General features: G+C 56.8%; 2 protein-coding genes and 1 long non-coding RNA gene across 4 annotated transcripts in view; 2 read left to right on the forward strand and 1 right to left on the reverse strand.

The window, feature by feature from the left end:
- The window catches only part of RSPH14 (radial spoke head 14 homolog), an 84,088-nt gene that overhangs the window by 27,523 nt on the left and 39,447 nt on the right, over window positions 1-17,118 (forward strand). The gene's annotated exons all lie outside the window — the stretch shown is intronic.
- GNAZ (G protein subunit alpha z) overlaps window positions 1-17,118 on the reverse strand; it is a 53,456-nt gene that overhangs the window by 8,573 nt on the left and 27,765 nt on the right. The gene's annotated exons all lie outside the window — the stretch shown is intronic.
- Window positions 9,919-11,712, forward strand: LOC123381443. The gene is made up of 2 exons (XR_006588422.1): window positions 9,919-10,709; window positions 11,432-11,712. It is a non-coding gene; the product is annotated as an uncharacterized LOC123381443 (long non-coding RNA).

Genomic DNA, 17,118 nt, shown 5'->3' on the forward strand with positions numbered 1-17,118 from the left:
GACCCTCCAGGGTCACACTGGTTTTGGGCAGCCATATGCAAATGCTGACTCATGCTAGACATGCCATCAACTAGACCCTTGGAACATGGGGAAGGCCAAATGGGGGCCTGCCTGTATTGATGGGTAAATCTGAGTGGGGGATATGCTAGGAGGTGGTAGCATGTGTTATGTTGTGTGGCTGGGGAAGGCTCTGTGCTGACCCGTCCTGTCTCCTTGTCTGCTCACTCTTCACCAGGTTCCCACTCTCCAGGGTCCGGCACAGGGCTCACTGTGGTCACAGCACAGGGCACAGCCAGCTGGTATCCACAGAGGTCTCCAGCTTTAGACCTCACACAAAATGCAGGGGATGTCAAGGTTTCAACTCTTCCCAGCACTAGCCTGAACCCTAGGGTCAAGTTGACCTGGAAACTTTGGCCTGTCAACACTTCAACACCCCTTCACTGCTGAGCCCCTGCAATCCTCACTCCTTCCTTATCTCCCTGGTAGATCCTCTCCAGGTGCCCTTTTGCATGAGATGCTGTTCTAAGCATAAGGGAGACAGAGAGGCGAGCCAATGGTTCTGTCGTCAATGAGCTTGTCCTGGGCAGGATGGAATGAATGAAGTGGTGTGGCTGTGGAGCGGTCAACAAGGGTCAGGATTCTTGATATGTGAGTCACCAGCTCTCAGCTGTTCTGAGCCTCAGTTTCTCCACCTGTAAAACGAGGTTGAGTAGCGTGCCTCCTCACAAGGTGGCTGAGGACTGAAATGTGACATTCAGGGAAAGCTAAGTCCCCATGCCCAGACACTGTGGCTGCTAGCGGCCATCAGGGGTATGACTGAGCCAAAAGAGGAGGCTTCCTGGAGCAGGGGGTATCTCTACCGGGCCTTATAGGGGGTAGGGCTCCGAAAGGAAAAAGGAAGGGCAGGGAAAGGCCCTGGAGTAAAGACCAGCCAAGGCATAGAGCTGCAGTGTGGGTAAGCTGGGAGGGGTGGTAGAAGGGATGCAGCAGGGGGCCAAGGCCTTGGCACTGGCTCAGCTGGGGCCTCAGAACCCAAGGAGGCTCTGTCCTGCCCTGGGACTCAGTTTCCTCATCTCTAATATGAGGTCTCAGTTTTGCTATAACCTGGAAAGCTCAAGTCTGCCTGTTGTAGAAAAGCCTGGAGTGTTTGTTCATGGGAACTGTGAATTCGGCTTTTCACACTGGAAGTAAGGCTGGAGGCTGGGCTATGCACATGAATGAATTCCATTCACCATGGATGGAGCCAGCCCCATAGCTGCCCACCCTGCAGCTGAGCCACCGGGCCTAGCCCCGGGCAGCAGAGTGCCAGGTGCCAAGGGCACCAAGGGCGGGACCTGGGCACTGAGGCTGCCTGGCAGCGCCATGGCCGGATGGGCCAAGGGGGAGGTTTCATATGGGGCTGGACATCAAATTGGCACCCTTCACAAAGTAACAGCCAAGCCTCTGGCCCCTCTGGACTCCCTCTGTGGTGGAAGCTTGGGGGCACCAAAGACGGGGGCTCCCCGTCTGCTGGCAGGGCGTGGTCTGAAGGGTGGGGCATTGCCGACCCGGTGAGTGGCATGTCCCAGTGGGCAGTCTGGTGCCCACCGTCAGTGCAGTGCCAACTGCCTCTTCCTGCTGCATCGCCAGCAGAAGCAGGTGAGGCCCGGAATCCTGTGCTCTGGGACTGGTGGGCGGGAGGAGCCTCCGAGACTTCCCTGGCCCATCCTGAACCCTACCAAGGTGAAGTTGGCTTTGCTGTCTCCAGACTTTTCCAGCAGGAATAGGGGGAGTGGGCCCCACCCTCAGACCTATGCCCCAAGGTACTGGCTGGAAGGAGCAAGGGGTGGGTAGGGCCTGTGTTAGGTGTGTTTGCAGCTGTGGACTGGTGTAAAGACAGGGTTCTGCCTCCAGAGTAAAACCACTCCAAGGATGGCGTCAGTCACTCAGGGAAACAGCTTATTCTTTGTCTCCAAAGAAGTGGGGCGGCAGGTCTTTGGCGCTAAGACAAACATATGTGTATGTTTCTCTTCCTGTAAAGCTGCAGAGAAGTCTAGAGTGGCCAGGGGATGCTCAGATGGCCCTGCCAGGTGGCTATGAAAACGAGGCTGATCTAGGGATGAGGAAGAGGCCAGCCTGGGCCCAGACTGCAGGCTGCCCATTGGCTCAAAACCCTTTGCTTCCGTAGCCAGTTCATAAGTCCACTGAGGGTCCTCATTCTTCCAGGGTTCAATTGCCTTTTAGGCTCTAGCTTGTCCAAGAGGAGCTCACCCTGGCCTGGATCTACCCTCAGTTTGAGGGGTACAGGCAGAAGGCCTCCCCCAGGGACAGGGTGGTGGTGGCAAGAAACAGAGCAAGAGCCCCATCCTCAGCTGAAGCCTCCTCACACCGTACCTTGGGGGCTGTCCCTAAGGGAAGCAGTGGAAGAGGGACAGGTACTGTTAGGAGCAGGAGACAGGGTGGGATCTGGGGGCAAGAAGGATGCTAGACCAGCAGAACCTCATCTGGGCACAAGGCCCTGTGCTCTTTTCACAAAGATGCTGTTTGGTCAACGTTCGGATACTCCGCTCTCCTTTCAGAGGAGTTACGGACTCAGTGAGGAACCGGGGTCAAACAGCATACCTGGGCTTCAAAACATCCTTTGCCATTCACCTCTGCTGAGAAGCATCTCCAGCCAACATCCTGCCTGTCTCTACACCCCACCACACCCCACACCGAAATCAGGCAGTGCCCGAGACTTTCTGAGGTGTCCCTCTGCGGCTGGGCTGAGCTCACCTCCCTTGCCTGGTGGGAGCCTAGAGATTTGTGGCTGTGCTCCTGACCGGCGGACAGACGGCTATGCTGCAGGGAAGTCTCTCTTGGTCTTTGCCACTCTCCTTTTGAGCTGGAGGGGGAGGCCACTGTACACACTCCCCTGAACTCAAGGAGCTTAGGATGCAGTTGGGAGGTGATGGTAGGAGGAAGGGATGGGCAGACAGACAAAAACCACTCAGTGAGGCAGCACGACTGCTCCTTCTTGGCAGAGGCCCAGTGCGGGAGCAGGGGGAGGAGGCCTGAGTCATTTCGGCTCATGCCTGCAGGGATGGGGACAGGATGCTCGGAGCTCCCCAGGCAGCCCCAGCTCAAGGTTGTTGCCTGCTGGAATCCATGTTTCTTTACCTTCTTCCCCTGCCGCATGGTATGTGTCCCCTCATTGGAACTGTCTCCCAGAAGGCAGGGCCTGTGTGTTCGGCTCACCCAGGCCTGGATGGAAATCACCATAACTGTGCAGACAAGAGGGCAGATGTGGTTACAGTCCAGCTGCCAACAGGGAGACAGTGGGTAAGGAGGCCTCTGAGTTGCCCTCTGTGCTCACCAAGCTGAGAGCATGGCAGCCCCTGGGGTCCTTCCAAATGCTGAGCTGCTGAGAGTCTGTCATAGCAGCTGCCACCCAGGGTGGCTGCTCCCCTCCCTCTGTTGAGCCGAGTACTCAGATGCTCAGCAGACTCACTGCTGTTTCCATGACAACTGAGGAGAAAGCCTCCACCCTCAGAGCCTCACACAGCAACACAGACCGATGGCAGGAGGCTGCCGATCCTTGAGCTGGGCCAGGAGTCCCTTCCCAGGGGCACACGGGCCTGGCCCTGGCTGGCTGGAATGACCAATATTGTCCATCACTATCTACTTGTTGGGGGGTAGGGGAGGGTCTTTGGGAGCTGAGTGGATCCCACGCTTCCTGAGGGACAGGGTAGTGGACAAAGTAGAGGGGAGGTCCTTCTGTGACCTACTCCTGGCTGGAGCACCCCTGGGTGGAGGGGGCCTCCCGATGGAAGAGGAGGTGAGGTGCTGGTAGTGTCACTGAAGGTCGTGTCACTGATAGTGTATGGCCCTTGGCAGAGTTAGCCTGTGGCAGTGTTAACCTCAACAATTGCCCCTGATGGCTCTGGGCCTTGCTTCTTCCTTTGTGTGGAGGCTACCCTGATGCCTAGATGTCCAGTTCTGTTCATCTCAGAGAAGAGGCTTGTAAGGGGCTCCCAGACATGCCACAGAGGGAAGCCACAGTGGGGTTCTTCCTGATATTTCCATGTTACATAGAAACTGGGGCTCAGAGGGTTAACCTGGCCTGCCCAGGCCCCGCTGCCAGGCCTACCACCCCCATTGCCCAAGGAGAGCCCCCCGTACAACAGCCACCCAGGCCTGGTCATCCCCCACTGCTATTGGCCTCAGGAAAGGGGGACGTGTCTGGGGACAGAGCTGGGTGACCAGGGTCACTTCCAAACCAATCTGGTTAGCATTTCCTACTTCTTCCTCCCACAAACCTAAATGCTGCCTTGCCAGACTAGAGAACTGGATTAATGAGGTTAATGAATCAATGAGCCCCTGACTGCCTCTGGAGCCAATGTGCAGGGACAGCACAGAGAGGAGAGCCATCAGGGCAATGTGGGCAAGCCAGGAAGCACTGTTGCTCACCCTCCTCCCCTCCTCCAAGGCATTCAGGACCCCTGGGGTGAGCAGCACTCCCCTTCAGGACAGCCCTGCTTCCCACTGCTGCCAGGCCCGGGTCGGTTGCACCCACCCCCCAAACTTAGGCCCTCAAGGCCCTGGAGATGCGCTGCCCCCATAGCTGTGTGTAGACCCTCAAGATGCCCAGGCTGAGACAGACAGACACAGCCCTGTCCACACATAGGGACAGCAGCTCATGCCCCTCCTTCCCCTCCATCTGTCGCAGCAACTGGGGGCTTCCTCTCCTCAGCACCCCCACACCCTCCCACTTGATGTCTTCCTATCCCATCCTGTTCTCATGTCCCTGGGCCCAGCCACAGGCCTCCCCAGTGTAGGCCATGGTTACCCCTGCTCTCTGACCCTTGGTCAGATGTCCACTCAGATCAGCACCCACCCCTCTTCCATCTGACCCCTTTATCTCTCTGACTTACCAGCTTTAGGGCTCCCTGGGTGGCATGTGTGGATAGGCTGAAAGGGTCAGCAGCTGAACCCTTAGCAAGTCAGGAAGCAACCCTACAGGGTGAGGGCCTGAGTGAGGAGCCCTCAGACTGTCTGCTCCAACAGGGCTACCCACCCACTCTGCGGCCAGATCCATGGAGGGCTGCCTTGGTTCTCCTTGAGCTTTACCTTACCCGAGAGCCTTGGGTCCTGCGAGCCATCAGACAGCAGTTACTATGGGCTATCATGCAATGAGTCACAACAGAAATGTGGTCAATAGGCAATAATGAGAGAAGGCTGGAGGCCCAGTGTCCCACCCACTGAGCACCACTGTTTGGGTGCAGCAGCACTGAGATGCAAGCCCAACCTCCCCTGGCTGCTTCGGCTGCCCTTTTCTCCGGACCTCAGTCAGTCCCTTGGATACACCTTAAGCTCCTACTGAATGTAGTGCGCACTCCTGCCTCGAGGGACAAACAGAGAAGAGCAAGGAGCAGTCCTGGCTTATGAAAACCGAGTCTCCCTAGGGGAAGGACACACATGCCACCAGCTGTCCGGCACCACCCCACGCAAGCTTGAGGGGAGGTGGCACGGAGGGGGGTGTGCCGGCTGGGCTGGGCACTGATGAATGAGCTGATTTCTGCCACTAGAGGAGGAAGCACCCCAGGCCATGGGCACAACCCTAGCAGAGGCCAGGTGTGTGGGGGGGGCTACGGTGTGCAGAGGGCCCAGTGTCAGGCTGTGGGCTCTGCCTGCATCCTGTCCCATCGATGATACTTCCAGACACACCTGGAAGCTGTCCACACCTCTCCTTCCCAGTGCTACCATCTCTTCCCAGACTGTCTCCCTGCTTCTGCTCCGTGACTCTGTCATGGCCCTACCACTGCAGAGCCTAACCCTTCCAGTCGCTTCTATCACAGAGGATGATACCATGCTTTCCGCCAGCTCCCTGACTCATCCTGCCCCTCCCCGCCTGAGGGCCTCCATCACTGCTATGCTTTTCCTTCCCTTGGGTTCCCACAGAGAGGACCAGCTCCCCAAAGCCTTCTGTGAGCCCCCTATCTGAAGCACCCCCCCTAGTCACCACCTTAATTTGCTACACAGCTTTAGGCCCAATTGGATCCTGCTCTTGGTATTGCTCATCATCTGCCATGAACACAGTGCCCGGTCCGTCAGGGGCACTGGTCTCTCCAGTGCCCAGCCAGGGCGGTCTGCTGGACGCAGGGTGATGGCAGCAGGGCCAGATGGTGCACGCTGTCGGCAATCCTATTGGCATCACAGCCGCGTGCGGGGCTGGGGTGGGGTGGGAGGAGCCGTGGGTGCAGAGTGCCCCTGCCCCACAAATGGCCTGCAGGCCTCATACTGCCCCTGGCCTCCTCCCCTGCCCAGGACCCCAAATGTGTGGCAGGGACCACCGAGGACAGCAGGGCTGGGCCTCCCTCCCTGAGACAGGCCTTGTGCTGCCCTGGTCTTTCACAGACAGTTGGCCTGTGTTCTTTCTCACTTCAGCTCAGATGTCCAGTGGCTCAGTCTGGCAAAACTAGCCGAAAAGGTGTTTGCTAAGTAGGCGCTCTTCCGGCTTTAAAATGATCAGGAACTGCCTGATCCTGTGTCTTGGTGGATGTGGTCTCAGGTTTTATTTTCCTACTTCAGCCCCTTGTGGCCAACCCCAGGGGGTTCTGTGTAGAGGCCCCAGGCCCTGACTCCACTGGTGTGTTCCCATCCACACCTTGTGAGGTGGGTCTGCCTGGCACCTGCTCCTATCACCCCCAGCCTCTGCTGCCACCTGGGGACGGACAGTCCTGGGGCCACACAACTCCCTGGCTAGAGTGGAGATTAGCATGTGACACAAAAAGATTAGCAACTCAGGGTGGCACACCTCATGCCCTTGGACAGTCCCAGGTTTTCATGGGGCCCCTGACCTTCCCATCACCTTGTCCTCTCCTTCTCTTCCCCAGATCCCTCCTGCCCCAGGGCCCAGCTTGCTGCATGTCCAGGCAGGGAGGGAGGGGGACAGGAGGCTCAGAAGTGGCCCATTTTAAAGTGCTCAGCCCTGCAGGCCTCAGGCCAGCAACAGATGGGGCTTCTCTGGGTTGGGGGTGTGTTCCAACCAGTCCAGAAGTCAGAGTCATTGCTTGCCTGTCCCTTTGCCCCCCAATCCAGTGACAATTGCAACGCTCATAGTAACAGCACTGGCCAGGCCTGCTACTCAAACAGCAAAGCCTGTTTAAACAAGATAACAGGCTGCCAGTAAAGCTGAAATTCGGGTCCTAATAGCCTAAAACCCTCCGAACCTGCCAGAAACGGGAGACAGCTACTTCCTGCCTCCCACAGCAGTTCAGCTTTGGACCACCCGCCGCTAATGCTTCTCACCCAGCTCGGCACCCACCCTCCACCCCCCTTCTGTGGGCCATTTTGTCTGCTGGCCCCTGTTTTCCCCATGTATACATGGAGGGGACTAGGGAGACCCAAAGTAATAGCAAGGGTGGCAGCCTCCCAGTCCCTGAACTCTCATGCCCTGGGCAGGGGAGAGCCATGGGTCCTCCTTATAAGGTGGTAGAGAGAGGGACCAGCTGAGCAGCCTGAAGTTTCCTCATCCGTGTGGTGGGGGCCACACCCTGCCAGGGTGAGGGTCTTAGAGGTTTGTGTGCAGGGCCCCATGGCTGCATCTGGGGGTCTAGTCTCTGTCCTCTGACCTGCCTTTGTCTTCCCACCTGGATGTCAGCCCCTGGAGAGAAAGGGCTGGGGCCTGGGTGCCACCGACTCTCCCAGGGTGCCTGCCTGGCACAGGGCTGAGAACCAATGTGCCTGAATACAATTGTGGTCAGCCCAGCTTGCCCCCTTCCATTTCTTCTGTGGCCAACCACAACCCACAGAGCCATCCGAGCTCTGAGTGCATGCTGTGCCCCAGCCCCATGGACTGCCCAAACTCCCCAGGAGGTGCGCAAGGGACAAGGGGCCGGGAGCTATGCCACTGGGCCAGCCTGGACCTGGGCAATCTAAGCCACACAAAGCCCCGGGGCTCCCAATTGCCGAGCTATCCCCCTGGGAGTCTGAGCGGGTGTCACCAGCACCCCAGACACACGCACATCACTTGGTTTTGCTTTCTGCTCTCACTGAACCTCGGAATCGACTTACAGGATCTTAAAGCCAGAAAGGACCAGAAAGGACCATCCCTCTCCCACAAGTATCTGCAGAGCCCTGGGGTGACAGGACCCTGGGGCTCGTGTGACATGGGTGGTGAGCAGCCTGTCACTTGAGGGGACAGATTAGGTATGAGAAACAACTCCCAGTTTGGGGTAGCAAATTCCCAGGGCAACACTGGAAACATCTTCTCTGAAAGGTTCCTGGAGTTCCCATATTCTGCTCCCTCACTTCACACCCAGCCCCAGACAGGGGAGGGGCCCCTGGGCCACCCAGCAGATTATTGGCAGTACTGGATGAAGTCTAGGCTGTGGCCCTACCTGCCCTCACCTTAACCCCCTGCCCCCCCCCCCCCCACCGCCTCAGGCAGGAGCACGTCTGTTAAAGCCCCAATGCATTTTTGCTTTAGCTGAAATGAGAACTGTTTCCTATTTGTTTTTGTGTTAAATCTTGCCAGCTTGATCTAAGTCCCCCTGCTGTCAGTCACCGATGGGAAATTAGCAAACAGCAGGATGCAGGTTCGTGAAGACTGGAAACTGGCAACACAGATTACAGGCCTGGCCCAGGGCTTGCAGACCATCACTGTCACTGAGGGAGGAAACAGAGCGCAAAAAACTCTCCCAACTTTAGCTCCAGAGGACTCCTCTGGAACCTACTAGCCTAACACCCTTGCCTAACTCTGTTCAACAAGGAGCATGCTTCCGTATTCCTGGGCATACTCCTGTATTCCTGGGCCATACCTCCAGGAGCAAAGGCTGCTGAAACCACTGGCAGCCAGTTCCTGCAGAGACATGGGAAATTGGGCACAGGGTCGGTGGGGTGGGGGGCGGGGGGAGATGTCCCCATTAAGACACCTTAAGGGGGAACCTCTGGCTGTGGGTCATTACTGCCCTAACCCTGGCTTCTCCATCTGCAGGGGATGAGGGAGGCTAGTGCAATCTTCTGGGTCTTCTGGGGTCTCAGCTCCGTTGAGAATCTGATCAGTGGCAGAGGCTCTCCAAGGAAGGATTGCCCATGCATGTGTGTTGGTGCAGCCACACAATGGGAGTGTGATTTAGGGAATTCTGCAGGAGGCCCCTGGGACCCTCCATGGATCCCAGGCACTGCCAAAACAGGGGCCTCCCCCTGGGAATGGCTGTTGCTGGCCCAGTGCCTGACACTGCATTTGCCCGAGGTGGTGGCTGCTGGCTTTATCCTGCCCAGGAGGGTGTTCCTGTCATTGACAGGAACCTGTACCTGTCATTGGTTCATTGACACACCCTGTACCCTGCTAGGTTCTCAGCAGCAGACAGTGCTCTCTTGGTGCTCACTCTGGCCAGCTCTGTCCAACCCTCTCAGGTCGTTTACAGGTGAGGTAGGGAAGTGAGACAAAGTGGGTGGTGTTCCATTTTTGGCCTCAAGTCCTCGTCTTCACTCGGGAGACAGTCTTGGTCTTCAGGATGTGCAGCTCATGTGTCATTGCCCCCTGGGCGGCCCCCAAACACCTCACCCCACCTCCACCTGTGCCTACCTGCTTCTCCAGGGCTGTGCCAGCCCATCCTCCCAGGCAGGCAGTGTTGGGGGAGAGAATGGGGTGGCCCAGGGTGACGCCCAGGTAAGGCCACAGGTGGGTAGGACAGTCTGGGCCTAGTTACAGAGCCAGAGCAGTTCTGCCTTGCAGACAGAGCACTAGGTGGGAACAGGGACAAGATTTGAGGGAAGGGTGAGCCAGGGGCCAGCTAGTCAGTGGTCACGGTCACAGTCTCACTGACTGTAGGCTAGACTCACACACTGTGAGAGCTCTGGGGGAAGTCAGGCCTCCAACTTCCACAGGTTCCTTGCTGACCAGATGAGACCTCCTGCCCCGCCCCCCCTACCCCCCCCCCCCCAATACCACTGTAGCCAGGGGACTGGGATGCCCCTAGGAGGAACCTGTCCTGTCCCAGACCTGGCAGTGCCCCAGTGCCCTTGCTCTGAGAGCTCTGTGCCAGGTTCCCTGGTCAGGAGGGGTACAAAAAGCCAAAGTGTCTGAGTATCAGAGCAGAGCATGATAGGCATGTCCAGCACTGCCCTCATCCTGATTCAGTGGGGTCTGTAGCCTCTGTGATATGATGTGATGTCATGTCTTAAGAGGCACTTGAAGCCTGGCCCTGGGAGGGGTGTGTGGGATTGAGGGGGGAGGTGGGCAGGATGGCTACCGATAGGCTCCCTGGGGAGCAGACTACCCTGGGGAACCAGTCTCAGCTCAGGCCACACATGGCCCCAGCCTGCTATATGGTGTGCCGGCCTTAGCTTTGGTGGAAGCGGGTGGGGGTGGGGGGTTGCTCAGCTATATGCAGGCTCAGCCCACTTGCTTGTCCAGGGGGAGGTCATGGCAATTTCTCATGAGAGGAAAATGAAATGGCAGGATGGTACCGTGTTCCCCATGGGCCTGTGCTGATTCCCATACCACCTTCCCTGTCACTCAAACCAGGGTCTAAACTCCAATGCTTGTACTCTCCAACAGAGCACCAGCCCCACAGCTCCAGGCGCTGAGGCACCCAAAACAGGCACAGGTAATGGCAAATATCATCAAGACTATGTCTTGTCCTTGAGCTGAGGGGCTGTCTCACTTTACAGATGAGGAAGTCAAGACTGGATCAGATCATCCAAACTGAGAATGGGCAGGACCAGGGGCCACATCTGGCCAGGTACTGCTCCCTTTTGCCTCCTGGGATCCTGTCCTTGGGCAGACAAGGCTAAAAAAGGAGCCAAAGGGGATGTACCTGGGAGCCCAGTGGGCACTGAACAAAGCACCATGGAGTAGAAGTCTCCACTTAGTGCCTTTCCTGCTGGCCCAAGGGTGGGAAGCCACCCAAGAACCAAAGGTTGCCTCAGTCAGCCCAGGGCCTTTGGCTGAATGGGTTTATTAATGAAATTAGAGAAAGTGCATGAGCCAGGGATATGCCAACTGGAGGTGAGGAAGGCAGGATTAGAGTGAGCTGTGGCCCGGGCTCCTAGGCCAGCCTGAGCGTTTGTTCTCTGGATCTGAGGACATGTGTCCAGTTGGGAGCCATGTGCAAGGGGAGTAGGAGTGCCTTTTGCTCCACTGTCAGATACCCAGGGCCCCTCCCCTTCCCTCAGCTGACTGCTACTCTAATCTCCCCAGAAACTCTAGACTGTCAGAGCCAGTGGGGCCTCAGGGGCCCTACAGATGGGTAAAAAGGGGTCCTGCAGGTAACCTGTTAGCACAGAAGCATTTCTGGTGTTGTTCAGGGCAGTTGAGGGACTCCCCTGGGTTGCAGACGTCCTATGTCCCCATCTCTGCTGGTTACTGAGGGTCCCCAGCTCAGCTTGGCCCCCACTGCTCTCAGCCTCCTTCCTTCAGTCTGTTTTTCCTTTTTTTATAATCTTTTTTTTTTTTATTTTTTAGAGGGAGAGAGACAATGCGAGCAGGGGAAGGGCAGAGAGAGAGGGAGATAAAGAATCTGAATCAGGCTCCAGGCTCTGAGCTCCGGGCTCTGAGCACAGAGCCCGATGTGGTGCTCCAACCCACAAACCGCGAGATCAAAACCTGAGTGCAAGTCGGTCAACCAAATGACTGAGCCACCCAGGCAACCCTGCAGTCTGTTCTTGATAAGTGGACAAGTTGTTTTTCAGTTCTCGGATTATAGAAATCCCTTAAAACAATAATAATCTGTGTCTTAAAACCCAGAGCTGTTCTGATGTGTGCGTAAGGAGCAGAGCTAATACGCTGGGGAAATTAATTACCTCACTGGTCTGGGTAGCCAAGTCGGATGAGGGCTGGGAAGTGTTACCATGAAGCACAGAATGGAGACATTCTGTGGTCAGCTGAAGGGGCGTCCTCTAGAGCAGATCATGTGGCAGAGGGGGAAATGCACAGATTGTGGGAGATGCAATGGCCCCAGCAGACCCCGGCCCCACCATCCCAGGGTATGCAGGCACCAATGCCCATCCCAGACTGCTGGGGATTGTTTGCAGCACCTGGGACCTTGGCTCTCCTGCAGGGTAGTCAGTGCCCTAGCTCTCCATGCCCCCTTCAAACAGCCCCTGGGTCTTGCCTTTACTGGCTGCTCCCACAGCCCCCACAGCCAGGCTGGATTCTGCAAGGTCCACATTGAATACAGATTATCACCCCTACCTTTATCCCAATCCACCCAGGCCCTGACCCTGATGCCTCGGCCCCCCTTCTCTCCTGCAAGTTGGTCTCTGGGGCAGAGGAGGCCCTTCTGGCTTCTCTAAACCCAGACAGCTGCTTCACAGGGGTGCCTTGAGGCCAGTGACAGCGAGCATGGGGCCAGTGGAAATGGGTGCTGGCTGAGCCACCCCAGCCCTTCAGGGGCTGCGTGATATCATTCTCATCTGACCTCAGAGGAGGAAGGAACACAATCATTTCTGTCCCTAGATGGTGAGATTCTTGCACATAAAAGGTGTGTAAGAAACGCTTCCTGAATGAGTATCACAGGGCTTGTCCTCTCAGATGGAGAATACTGGACAGGCCCTGTCTCGAGCAGATGGTCTCATGTTAGTCTGCTAACGTGCTGACAGAGAGAAAGCAGAACTACCCAGCTCGGAGTCTGCTTCTCTGCGCAGAAAGGATTCTCGTAAATCTGCCTGGGGAGAGTGGGAGGGGGAGCCCAGGACGAGTGTGGAGTCACTCTGGCAAATTACTGTTCTCAAGCGGGATGAACGTGAACAGAAATAACACCTGCGGTCACAGGGCCGGAGTAGGGAAATGCTGAGGAGGCTGAAAAAGGGGGACACTGCCTAGCTTTTCAAAAAGACACAGACGGTGAATCCTGTAATTCACCTATCAATGAGGCTGCCTGGAAGGGGCCCTTCTGGCTAGGCTTTGGGGTCACTGGCTGCAGTAGGCTGGTGAGTGTTTAACAGCAGGTTGGGAGGACGCTGATTTGTAGCGTCCGCCAATTTCTGTGGTGTGAATACGTTCTCCTGGATGATTTTAAGCTACCAACATGATGTCTAACAGCTCATCAACTTCCTAAAAATTGAAAATTTGGCACTTATGAGCTGGTACTGGGCAGCTCTGGCCCTCCGGTGGGCTGGTGTGCAGAGAGGGAGGCTCTGTTGCCGCCACCTTGGCTTTCAGTGTCCTCTGAGGCAAGTAGTGGGCCAACTCTGCCGGCACAGTGCTGACAGTGCCTGCTTGCCCCCCTCCCTCCTGGTTCGTCAGCACTAGGGCAAGAGGCCGACCCCAACTCGCCTATGAGGGAGGCCCACGATGGAGCCCAAGCTAGTCGACTTCCTGTTTGGGGAGGGCCACCAGGCTCAGAGATCCGAGGAACGCTGTGGAGGTCCCTATTGCAGATTCTGCCAAAGCGTGTGGCAGTCTGTCACAGTGGGAGAGGGGGAGGGATGGGGATCGCATTCCAGCTATGCTTAGTGACAGCCTGTGCCTGGGGGGAAAGGGGCCTCCAGTGACACAGCAGGAGGTGACCACCATGGAGGTGTGGTTGATATGCTCAATGGCAGAGCTGGGTCCCAAGGATGAGGAGGTAGGGATAAATGAAAGGCTGTATTAGGATCCCAAAGTTCCGAACGGAGCAGGGATGGAGGAGCTGGCCATGCTGAGCAGCAGGTGGGCCTGAGCCCTGGGCTGAGGTTCATCCTTCTGTTTGGCTGGTATGGGACTGCAGACTTACTCCGGGCAAGGAGCCAAGCACAAAGGTAGACAGAAAATGGGAGCTTGTGGAAGTTCTCAGTGCAACAGGGATGAAGGAACATAGGAAAGAGCTATTGACAATGGCCTCAGTGGCTGCATGTCTCCCTGGGAACACAGGAAAGGAAGTCTCAGCCCAAGGAACTGACATATCAGTTGGCAAGTTCTGTGGATCACATATAGGCATCAGGCTGTGCTGCAGGGGAGTGACAGCTGATGGCTGCTGCCTTCTCTACGCTCCCTCCACTTCACCTCTGCCCATCACGGGCTGGAGCCAACACTCTGTGGGGACTCATTTGATGCTCAGGGTGGCCGCACACTGAGTGGGGGCCATGGGCTCACTCCCAGGGTTCACTGAGGTGAGAATCAGATGGCCTTAGCCCTGTTAGTACTATGACAAGGGCTGGGCAACAGAGCAAGGACCTTGGATGGGCCCAGAGTCTGAGGAGCCCACATGGAGGCAGAGGGACTGTTCACAGGTACTGACAGCACCTCTGGGCCACCAGAAATCCAGTTGTGAATGCATGTGTGCCTGTCCCCCTTGCAGCCAGCCAGAGAGAGAGAGCTGGTCTAATCTGTGGGAGGGATGCCGCTGGAGAGAGTGTGTGGCCAGCTGAGCCCTGTGCCCACCTGTACCTGCCATGGGAGGCACTGTCATGGCCCAGCTCTCTTACTGCCTTTGCCTCTTCAGAGCAGCTCAGATCTGTGCCTGGGGTTGTCCACTCCAAGGAACCCAGGCCCCTCTGCCAGCCAGGCCCTGCCTCTTGGCTCTGGTCCAAGAGGTCTCTGCTGTCCCAGGGTCATCCACAATTTGTGGAGGTTGCAACAAATTGGATGTGGCCCTGGAACATCATGAGACTGGAAGGAGCTGCTCAGGGAGACCAGTGCCTGGGGGGCAGAAGGAAGACCAGTGGCCTCCATGCAGGTCAGTGGCATGCCTCCCTGGAATTGTCCCAAGTCCCCATGGCACAATTCCTGGATCTATGTCCTCGACCAGTCAGGAGCATGAGGCAGAGTGGGGATGTACTCTGCTCAGGCTGCCTGTGGTCCTGGCACTGATGGCGTAGGGGCAGGGACAACTCTGACAGCCACTCAACTGTCCTGAGCCCAAGGGTGGAAACCAGTCCCGCCCCAAGGCCTTCCGTGGAGCACCCCTGTACCTACAGGACGTGGGGATTCTGGAGTCCCCTGGAATCTCTGAGGGAGCACTGCCACTCCCCATCCTCTGAGAGCCCAGGGACACATGATGCATGATCTCTAGGCCTCAGTTTCCTTACTTGCAAAACTGGCTGGTTAAGGACACTAAAGGATATATGAAGTCCCTTCTAAATCTAAGCAGAAGTATCATCCACATCTGACTATTTCTCATTCTAATCACCTCCTTTGGACCAGCTCTGTGATCACCAGCTCTGTTAACAATAGGTAGAAGCCTGTCTTCCTGCAATACAGTGCATCACCTTTAACATGCCATTTTGTGACACAACACAACGTTGCCATTTCATGACACAACACAACGTTTTAAAGTGCCAAAACCAGTTCCCTTTAGGGCTGAATGATAAAGCAGTCCTAGGGTGTGGGTACACAGTTTGTAAGACAGCCTTGAGCAGCCCCCTCCTCTGGGGCACACTGCACAGGCCACCCCTTAGGGCCCGGCACTTTCAGGGGCTCCCCAGAAGGGCTGAGTGTCCCAGTGGCTGTGCACCCAGAAGATGGGACTCTGAACTCTGGCTCTTCCCCAGCCTGCATGCTTCCTGCCCAGTCCAGTCTGCTGAGCACCACTGTGTGCCAACCCTGTGCCCATAGCACATGCCATCTAGGGTGGGTGGATGACAGGGCTGTGGGTCTGTGACCTGTCTGGAGTTCAGCTCCCCTGGGAACTGAGGGCCCCAGGATGAGGAGGAGGCCCCAGCTGAGGGCCAGAGCTAGGCAGAGGTAACATCGATAGTCTAGAGTCTGGTTATGTAGCCTCCGCCACCTGCTGAACCTGACCCCCTAAAGGGCATGTTCCTGTGTTCTACCCATCGCCCTAGGGACCCTCCTCAATACACATCAACCAGCTGTCTGTTGGATAAGCAGTGGGGATGCCAGGGCTCCCACACTGAGCCTTGCCATGGCCCAGAGCACCTGTGGTCACAGTTGGTCCTAGATGAAAGCAAATCAAGGGACACCCCTGGGAACTGCTACCTGCCAGGTTCTGAAGGAGGGGCAGGTATCCCAAGGCAACATGAGGGTTTGTAGAAATGATGCTGCAACTATGCTGGATGTGTGCCCCTCTCCCCACCAGCCACCCCCCTCCCTACCCCCCCAACAGCTCCTTGTGCTGCTTGGATGGTTGGGCTCACCTTGGCGTCTGGCCTCGAGTCTAGGCCTTACATCTGCACAGCAGGTACACAGCAGGTGCACAACACGTGCACAACAGACCCTCTACAGGGCTGGGAACACTAACAGCTCCACCAGAAAATGGGTAACTAGTGAGCTCCCTGTGGGTTTTCACATGAGAACACTTTGACACTTCCTAGGCAGGCCTTTTAATCTGCCCCTTCTGAAGAATCCCCATACCATTAAGCAGCCGCAGAGTCCATTAGCAGATCCACAGGGGCAGAGATTCAGTAGCAAATGCCCACCCCCTGTGCCTTCCCACGGTTCCCAGCAGGGTGTTGGGGCCCTACCTGGTGGGATGTGTGATGAGAAGTTGGGTGAGACGCCCACAGGGGGCCTTGGGCACATAGCCTCTTGGGGCTATCACAGTGGGATAGGTGCTTAGTCGGCACACCTCTGCGCCTGAGGGGGGCCATGGCTGAGTGTCTGAGTTTAAAGCTCTGTCTTTCTTTACTCCTGGAAGAGGCCAGGGACAGGCCCAGAAGGAAGGCGGAGCTGCCAGGAAATGGCTTTCCCAGAAAAGGCAGGCCAGAGGCAGGGAGACCTGGTGTGGCCCCAGGCTGTAGGTGTGGCTCAGGGAGGGATCATGACCTGTCCTAAGCCTGGGCACTCCCATCTATTCCCCCACCAGTGACTGGGACAATAGGCACAGCCACCCCACAAGATCAGTCAGGTGACACATCCCTGTGCTCTCTGAGGGGGCCCCATGTGGCGATAGTAGAGGCCCACATGACTCTGGAGGCCCCAGGTGCCTGCTGGTACTGTATAGGGGCATGGGGCCCCAGGTGCCTGCTGGTACTGTATAGGGGCATGGGGCCCCAGGTAGGCCGGAGGACCCATTAAATCCTTCCAGGATGAGGGTGGGGAATCACAATCAAGGCTGGGCCTGGCTTCTTGCATCTGCTCATTGCCATGGTCCATGGACACCCGGAATCTGCCTCCCTCTGCCCAGGTGCTGCCCTGCACTTGGTGTAGCCCTCCACAGCCCTCCACAGCCCTCCACGCCCAGGAGCTTAGAGATCCTGACGTTACCCTTGGCA

This window comes from Felis catus, chromosome D3 (assembly GCF_018350175.1).
Source record: "Felis catus isolate Fca126 chromosome D3, F.catus_Fca126_mat1.0, whole genome shotgun sequence".
Classification (NCBI taxonomy): domain Eukaryota; kingdom Metazoa; phylum Chordata; class Mammalia; order Carnivora; family Felidae; genus Felis; species Felis catus.